We start from the raw sequence: 9,124 nt of genomic DNA, 5'->3' as shown, positions 1-9,124 counted from the left end.
CTATGGCGCTGAGAACTTCTCAACGAGCAAGCTGCTAAGACAACCATTACTCATCCTGGAGCGGAGCTGGGTGGGCTGCAGCTGGACGTAGCTTTTCTTGTACCACGTATTCCTCCTGTTTCTGTTCCTTACCTACAGACTGCACTCTAGGTTATTATTATCAGTTTTTGTGGGAAAATAAAGCAAATTCAATACAGTGTGATCTAATGATGGTCATGTCTCAAGGAAAGAATTCCAGTTCAAACAATAGCCCTTACAACTTCAAAATCCAATTGCTTTAACTGATGAAATACAAAGATTTATTGGGTCAGCATTCAGCTTCTTGGGAACTCTATTCTGCAGTTCAGACTATGGGGATAAGTTTAATAAAAGTAAGAACAAATGCACTTAAAGTTGACTTAGAACTTAATCTTATTTCCCTTATACCTTTGAACCACCACGGCTGCAACAGCGCTTCCACTAACCCTGTCTCTTAAATGTAGGGCTACAATTGCTTTTAAACTATGATCATCATAACCCTTCAGACGAATTTTCTGGATCCTTGTTGCCTCAATACCCCAAGGGCTTTTACTCTCAAGCATTTTTTCCTCAGCTGGTACACTGACCATAAAGCATCACAGCAAGACAGGGAGAGGAAGACATCAAACATCTACTGAAAGATTTCTGCTGACTTCAGTAAACATTATATCAAACAAACAACCATGCATCAAACTATGTTTTGATTAATGGATTTCAGTGAGAACATATTTCATAAGCAAAGCTTACAGAAAGAAAACATCCATTCTTGTTTCTCTGAACTATCTTTTAGTGGATGGAGCATGGAGCTAAAGCACCTTAGCAGTGATCTTCTCTGTTGGTTACCAGCATGTGACTGTGAGCAAGAGAACTATTACACCAATTTCTCATATAGAAACCACAGAAGAGGTCTAATAACAACTAACTATCCAGGGAGCATGGGCTGTCTTTATAAATGCTGAAACTGAATACAAGTCTTCTGCATTCCAGCTGAATGTCTAAGCAAGCAGATTAGTCTTATCAACACAGGAACAGTGCTCTCTTTAATGGGTATCAACTGCCTGGCTTCTATAACCTATCCTTTTTAACCACATGGCTTTGAATAACCTGTTTTGACTGTTGTGCCAGGTTGTGTCACAACAGTTTGAACTTCCAGATTTCTTTGGCATGAGTCTACCCTTCAAATGACACCGATTTGAATGCCCGTCTATCATCATCTTTTACTCCTGTGCTCAAAACGAAAGACCATCAATCTCTTGTGACATTACTCACTCAAATGTAGGAAGTTAGGTTAATTTGGACTAAGAATTTTCCAAATCCATGAGTGAAAATAATTTGTGTTAATAGCTGTAGATGGTCCTCTGTGGATTTTTTTGTTCTTCAGTACCATGTATAAACACTACTTATAACCAAGCTCATTGTTCCACCTTATTTAAGAGTTATTTAATATAATGGCTTTCCTGTTTTGTTCTCTGTATGCTCAGGGAAGGGAAGGAAGCTCATGAAAACAAGGAAAAAAAGAACCATCATTTTGATAGCTCTGCAGTAATGAATAGTTATTGCTACATCTAGACTACTTAAGCAAATGACCCATCTAGTGATTACCACATCTCTGGAGCTGATTGAACCTGCGATCCCTGTGTGGTCTCCCCTCAAGGGCATCTGTTTAACTTTCAGGCAGAAGCGGTTATCTTTCTCTGATCAGAACCTGTTCCTTCTCTTCCTCAGCAGGGTGTTGACCTGAAGCCTCCTTGTAAATCACAGTGATCGTTCTCCACTGTCTGAGTGCAATTCAGCACCTGCAGAACTTTTCCCTCAGAGGGTAACAGAAAAACAGCTGATCACTGCCTCACTTTTGCAGAGCAAAATAACAAGCTTAGGACAAAAGCACTAGCAAAAAAAGCAGATAAACGACTGTAAATGATTCATATACATGCTAATCAAACCAAGATTTGAATCAACTTTGCCCGCTCCTGGACTGAGCAAGAATTTCTTTTCCAAAGCGAGAGCTCTCTCCACTCATTTTGCTTTTATTCTTCCTTCTTAAGATGGAAGAAACAAGTATTCGAGGCTGAACTGAATCCACCCAGTACCCTGGCAGGATCTCTGTTTACTCTTACCCATGAAGTTTGCATTTCAAAGGAGTGGGATACCACACCTGGCACAGTTTGGTACCTACCTCATGACTGCATCCCACTGCAGAGGAGTTGATGCAAATTGCCTTGGATGGCATCAGGTGGAGAGAAATGGCACATGTTGGCCCAGCTCCATTCACCTCCCTTGTCCCTACAAGTCAGATCTGCTCATTCCACTTTCTGTACGACAGGATTTTTGTCAGTAAAACAATTTCACTCACCTACATTTCATTTGGTGCACCCCACAAACAGACACCTGGGGCAGCTGTCCCTCTTGGGTTCATCCTGCCGGAGCTCTGACACTGGATGCCTTTTCCCACTTTGCTGTGGCACTTCTTTGTCACACATTATTAAGGATTTGCATTAGCTCGTAACTTCAGTTTCTACAAGAAATCTGTCTTGTTCAGCCAGGAACTAGAAGGCTTGGATAACGGTAATTCCCTCTTCCTCGGCTGCTCCACACTCCCATAGCATCTCACATCACAAGGCTTCTTTTGAAACTTCTTCCTACAGCCTGCTCCAGTCTCCTGCAGAGAACCTGAAAAATACGTTTCTTTTCCTGTAATTCCTTTGCAACGTTTCGTGTAGTTTTACGGTAGACAAGATTAAAAAGAAACAAAATGCCATGACCAACAAGGAGTTCTATACCAGGTAACAATTTAAGCTGCAATTCTACAACAAAAGATTGTTCAGATAGCAGTTTGTTATAGCTTTGCAAGAAACAGTGTGCCACGTTGCGGTCATATTTAGACATTGTCACTATGAAGATTACACTGCCTTGGTCAAAAGTCTCTCAAGTGCTTCAGCATGTTTTTTCTTTATACTCAACTAACATTTCAGAGTTCAAACTGTGGAAAGAAGTTCTATTTCTTCCTTATTTAACATCCCAGCACCTTCTTTTAAACTGTTTGGGATTTTTTTTTTTTTCCTCTGAACCTTCCCTTTTGTGCAGAATGGTGGGCTGCAAATGGAACACGAATTATGCACTCATCTTCCCCCTTCACCCATTTTAATGGCTCTGAAGAACTGTTTCTTCCTTACAAAAATTACATTATATGTAAAAAATGAAGACCAATTAAATAAAAGTTTTAAAATATTCTTGTAGATAATTTTTTTTTTTTTTTCCTCCACGTGGTACAGGGCTATTTCCTTGGGTACATGGAAGGGGCTTTGCTATAATAGCTGCATGAGCTGCTGTAGATTTTTATCTTTCTAATCTCATAATCATCATTAATGTTTTTAATTCCAGGTGGTAGCTACTGAAAAACTTGGAATACACAGCAAAAATGACAGACCCCAGATTCCGTATCAGTTTCCATTACACACTTGATTTGTGGGTCCCCAACCTTCATGATTATGTGCATTTCTAAGCCATTGCCACCAGCTTATTGGACCACATCCAGTTCTCAGTAGCCTATGCTGGAAATAATGCTGAAGGCTTTGAGATATCAAAACCATTTTCACTCTAGACTCAATCCAAAACTTGAGGTTTTGAGGTGGTTTTTTGGTTGGTTTGCTGTTTTTTTTTTTTTAATGAAAAAGATGACTTACAGAGGGGTGACATGGGTTTTGCCACCAGCCAATTAACTCATTTCCCCTTCCCGTTTCCAAAGTGTGCCTACGAAATCTGTACTAAATCAAAAGGGTATACTTCTTCCAGAAAAATGCTTCTGAGTTGAGTAGCTGACATACTCTAAGAAAAAAACAAAAATTTGCAGAGCTTCTACCAGATATAGTTAGATGCATTTTGTGCCACTGTAGACTTTTATCTCAAATTTCAACTGTGCAGTAGTGCTTTAAGCCAAGAAATTAATCTGACAGTAGAACTCTGCAGCTTTAATGGCTTCACATTTGATTATACTTATACCCTATTTAGTCTTGCAAAGCATGAGAGAACTATGTTTAAGATTTCATAGAAATCACAAGCTCAGCCAGCAGTCATAGCTCATGAGACCCGTACTGCTTCACCGACGTTATAAGCAAAATCTGCTCAGCCATTTGAGTTACGAGTTCCCCAAACACTTTTTTCTTCACAAATGACTGTATCCTGCATTAACTGCAAGAGTAGGTGTTAAGTTTTATCATACAATTTAAAACCATACTATTGCAGTCTATTTAACAGAGCTGACTAAACTTCCTGTGGGAACTGGTGATGAGCTCCATTCTGCAAGTGTCTGGTGAGTAAAGCTAGGAGCAATGTTGACCCTGATACTGAAGTCTTAAGTAGAAGCTTCCCTAATTCACAAGATTATACTGTCCTAAAAAATAAATTTAAAAAAATATTGCCATGTTGTACCTTAAATCATATATTTTTACTTTTAAATTTGTTTCTAAAGTATAGTGAGCTTCACAAGAAATTGTATTTGTAATGGCTGAAACCATATTTTACCTTTTGAAGTGAATATAATCAATTTGAGTTTTCTTATATTATTCTGTTTTTGCAGAAGATAATTTTATGCTTAATGCATCATCAGTAGAACGTCAAGTTTACACGAGTGATGGTAAAAAGTATCCTATTTTGCAAACCAACAGTCTTAAACCAGTTCTATTAGCATAGCAACAGTAAACACAGAGCTCACAGAAACACCCTACATTTTGGTAAATATGATCATTATTTCTCACTTTCTGTTGGCCTTGTACCTGCAGTCACACAAGGGTAAATTGCTGATAATTTCCAGTGTAAGCCCTGGTGCTGACTCTTTTTCCAACTTTTAATTCTTACCTCTGGCCTCATAGAGGGCAAAAGAGTGGAGGCTCTGTCATTCTTTGATCCAGCTCCTGTAGTGTGATTGGCAAAACCATCAACACAATCATTTGTTAGGGGCTTTTTGGTAGTTTTTCACATTTCACCAATATACTTGGGTACACAGGACCGGGAGGCAGGCTGGTTATCCCTAATCCTACTACAACAATAACAGTAGAACTGAGGCGTTATTTCTTAACAAAGAGACCTATCTATGTATCTTCCTCCATCCTCCCAGAACAACCCACTCTGTGCTGACTTGTTCAGGAATGTTGCCATTAGTAAGTACTGAACTTACACAAAGGCAATATTCTTGTTTTTCTGAACCATCCAATAATTACTAAAAAGAGAAGTGAAGAGTATTGGAAATATTTTCTTGGGCATGTTTATTCTAGTTACCTAACAAGTTTATGCACGGTTTTGGTATGTTTAACATAAGCTGGCTGTTTTGATATCTTTGTTTTACTATATACTGCTATTTCATCTCAACTTTGGGTCTTACAGTTTATTAACAACTGCTGTTAGGTTAAAAAAATTGAAGATAAACCACTTAAAGAAGTTGAGCCTTTAGCCACTAAGTTATGCATTGGGTAACAGAGGGTTTGGGGGACGCCCTCAAACATTTTGTTAAAATTGTTTGGAGTTGTGGGGCAAAAAGGGGGCAGTACAAAAGGAAACGCTGGTTTGGGTGTTTATGCAGATGTGTTTCAGCCCTCTGCTCTAACAGTGTTTCCCGAGTTTTGCTCCAGGTAGTCACTGTTATACACAAAGAACCTTTGAGTGCCATTTTCTAAGTCATTAGGGCCTGTGCCTTGGGTACGGAAAATAATAGAAATGAAGGATTCATTGGAAGGTAGTAAGCCATTGGTTTCAACTGGATTCCATTCAGATACATGGATTCATTAGGCCCTCAGCATATGAACTACTTACAAAATTTGCGTTACTAGAATGGCACGTTTTACACAAAAAGTCATGGGTGTGCTAATTTTGCACATGAATGTACTTTCAAAGTAAATCTCCTGATTGTCCCCATTGATCTGCATTGGTTCACATTCTGGACTATTTTTGGTGTGTGCTAACTGGACTAGTTTGAGACAAAATTAAATTGGAAGTGCACATCAACCATTAATGGGCACTTTTAGTTCACAGAATGAGATCCTAACCAGTCTGATGTAAACCCCACCCCTTCAAAACACATACAGTAAGTACATGGAGCTTGCAACACCACCTCTTTGTTTCTGCAGATCCACAGCCACTGCTCCACAGTATTTATTAACGCAGACACAGCCTAGAGAATGAAAAAGCTCAAAGAGCGGACTGTATTTTAAGACTTCTTGGGGTGGAAGCTAGTTCTTGTACTTGTTTTCACTGTGCCCAGAATAAGACTCCAATATAGATCCTAAGAATTTCTAATACTGCAATAGTTGCACAACCTAGGAATACGACAAAAAGATAACAAGCTGCAAATCTGGAATCAAAGCAGGTTCCACGCCTCCAACTAAAGGGGGACTGAGGCTGCCAGACAGAATGGAACTAGGAGAAAGTTCCTTCCCACTTCAGTGCTATAGGAAAAGCAATTAAATCAGAAGGTAAGTCTCTTCTCTTTCTATTCCTACTGTCAGAAGAGAAGATGGAACAACTTCTGACTTACTAGGTCAGCACAGTCCTCAAGGCTTTGCAAAATAACAGAGATGCAAGTACTTTCCTATGCCTAAGGCTTGCCCTCTCAGAAATACATATATATAAATCGTACACACATAAATACATATATCGATTACATTTTAAACTTTGTGAGCACTTTTGGAGACACTATCATCAGCTGGGCAGAGCAGGGAACGTATTTTAAGTGATAATACTTACGAACACTAATGCATATTTTCACAAGAAGTAACACATCTTCCATATATACCAATTCACTGCAACAAGCATTTCATATTGCTGGTTTGTATGGTTCTAGTAGAGCTAACCTGACCTTGTTCTTTAGGGAGAAGTCTTTTCAGCTGAAATATATAACTGTTCTCATATGACCTCAAATTCAGACACTTTCCACCTCCCACACTAAACTATGGCTATTTCGTCAGTGTGAATCACTGTTGAGTGGGACCGCACGTGCAATAATCGCTTTTTGCGAAAAATTACAGATTAAGAACCTACTCAGGGAAACCCATTTTTGTGCATTTTAATACTTTTCAATCGATATAAAACAAAATGAAAATGTACAATGTATCAAGCTTGTTTCAGCTGTGGGGGTGCGTGGAAAGTCTGTCTCATTTTAAAGAAAGCTTTCTACTATTTCATAGACAGCCAAAATAGGACAAGCTAACGATAGGGTATTTGGGAAAAGGTATGTATTTTAAGGTAATTTGATAAATTTACATAATTAAGGACTTCATAATGGCTAGGTCTAATGCAGCTGCTCAGGTAAATACGAGTCGCATTATGCCTGTTCTTTCTTCTTTTCGAGAAAATACTGTAGCTTGACTCAAGCCCTGGTGATAGAATGGGCTGATTGCTCTTTTGTACCTTTTTCCATCCTACATGGTGGTGATGTAGTGACAAAGGGCAGAGTTGAGCAGAACAGAGCCAGCACGTACGCATAGTGGGAATTGTTCTCTTATATGTGCAGTAGTAAACTAGCCTTCTCACCTCTACTTACCCTTACAGCTGGGAAATAGAATTTAGCTCTTAGAAATCATGTAAATTAGTGCTTCAATTTGAAACTAGATCAATTCAAACTAGTGACAGTATTACCCAAAGAAATGTCTCTAGGATACAGATTGAGACAACTAATAACATACACTTAGTTTATACTAAAATCATACCTGAACCAAACTCAGAGAAATGATGTATGTTTGCCTACTAAACTCCAAAGACATGGGACCAAGTTACACTGAGCATTTTGGTTACATTTAGCTCATGATCTGTGATATTTCTGACTTTAATAATCACATCTTTAAGGAGAAGATATAGTTTTTGTATTGACCAGATGTTTCTGGAAAAAGCCATCAGCATCAGAGTAGCTCTTCTGTCTGTAAGAATTTAAGAATGGCAGCTGAAAAAGTTTAATTTCTTATGTTTTTAAGATAATATTGCAATATAATATTTGATCTGCACTTAATTACGAGAGGAAACTATGTAATCCACTTAATGAGACAGAGTTATATATAGCAGAAAGGGATACTATAATATATAATGAATTTTGGCAGCTGCTTTTATTTACAGAAATAATAAATTCTATCCAAGAAGTTGAAGAAATGTAAAAGGAAGTAAATTCTCATTGTATGCCTGAAGTCTGAAGGGCTATTCACCAGGGTACTAACAATCTTCAGAGCCAATAGCTCAAGATCTCATTAAACCATAGACTAGATTATGCATATTAAAACACTAAGGTTTAGCCGATTGCTCAGATGTGCTGCAGAAGTGTAAAATCTCATTTAGTTCTACTGCTAGTTTTCTGCCCAGCTTTACCAGAGTGCTTTTGAACTGGAAAGCTGTTTTAAGAACTTCTGTACGACGTATTTTCTTTCCCCAATCAGTAAAATCAGTCCATATTTGGTTTGGTATTGCAAACTGCAGTTATTCTATCATCAAAGGATTTATTCTTGCATCAGTTCACAAAATAAGATGTACTATAAAGCCTGAAGCATATTAAAAACAATGGACAGATCATAGGTTTTCACATCCTCAGGTTGTACAACCATACTCCTCATTCACATAATGATCATACATGAATATTCTTTGCATCAAAAATTACCTACGATGTACAGTCTGTATATCTACAATCAGTAAAACTGTAAAAGAAAAAAAAGTCTTTAGCTAAATGAATCTCTTCCAAAAAAAAAGAAGTCATCTTGTTCCCTCAAAAAATTGAAGGAAATTAAGCACAAAAATTGGGAGAAACAGGTAAAAAGATGTTCCTTCTTAAATATATGGTACTTAGTTCAATCTTGAAATATTATTTCAAGAATAAGCAGTTCTAAAAACATTTACCTGATTCTTCATCTGAGTTGTCAAAAAATAATTTGATCACCATCCACTCTTGCTTAAGTTTTAACTCTGAAGGGCTACAGACCTACAGAGCAATCCGTAACCAATTCAACAGCTGGAAGCTCAAGAGTTAAGACTGGAGGTAAGTTTCATCTTTTTAAAAAGTGAAAATAATTAAGCATTGCAGATAAGGTCTGTGGTAGGTTCTCTGGCATTTGAGCTCTTAGATCAGGATGAAATGTTT

This window comes from Leptosomus discolor, chromosome 2, assembly GCF_034619465.1.
Source record: "Leptosomus discolor isolate bLepDis1 chromosome 2, bLepDis1.hap2, whole genome shotgun sequence".
NCBI classification, from domain to species: Eukaryota; Metazoa; Chordata; class Aves; order Leptosomiformes; family Leptosomidae; genus Leptosomus; species Leptosomus discolor.
This window is presented reverse-complemented; position numbering follows the sequence as displayed.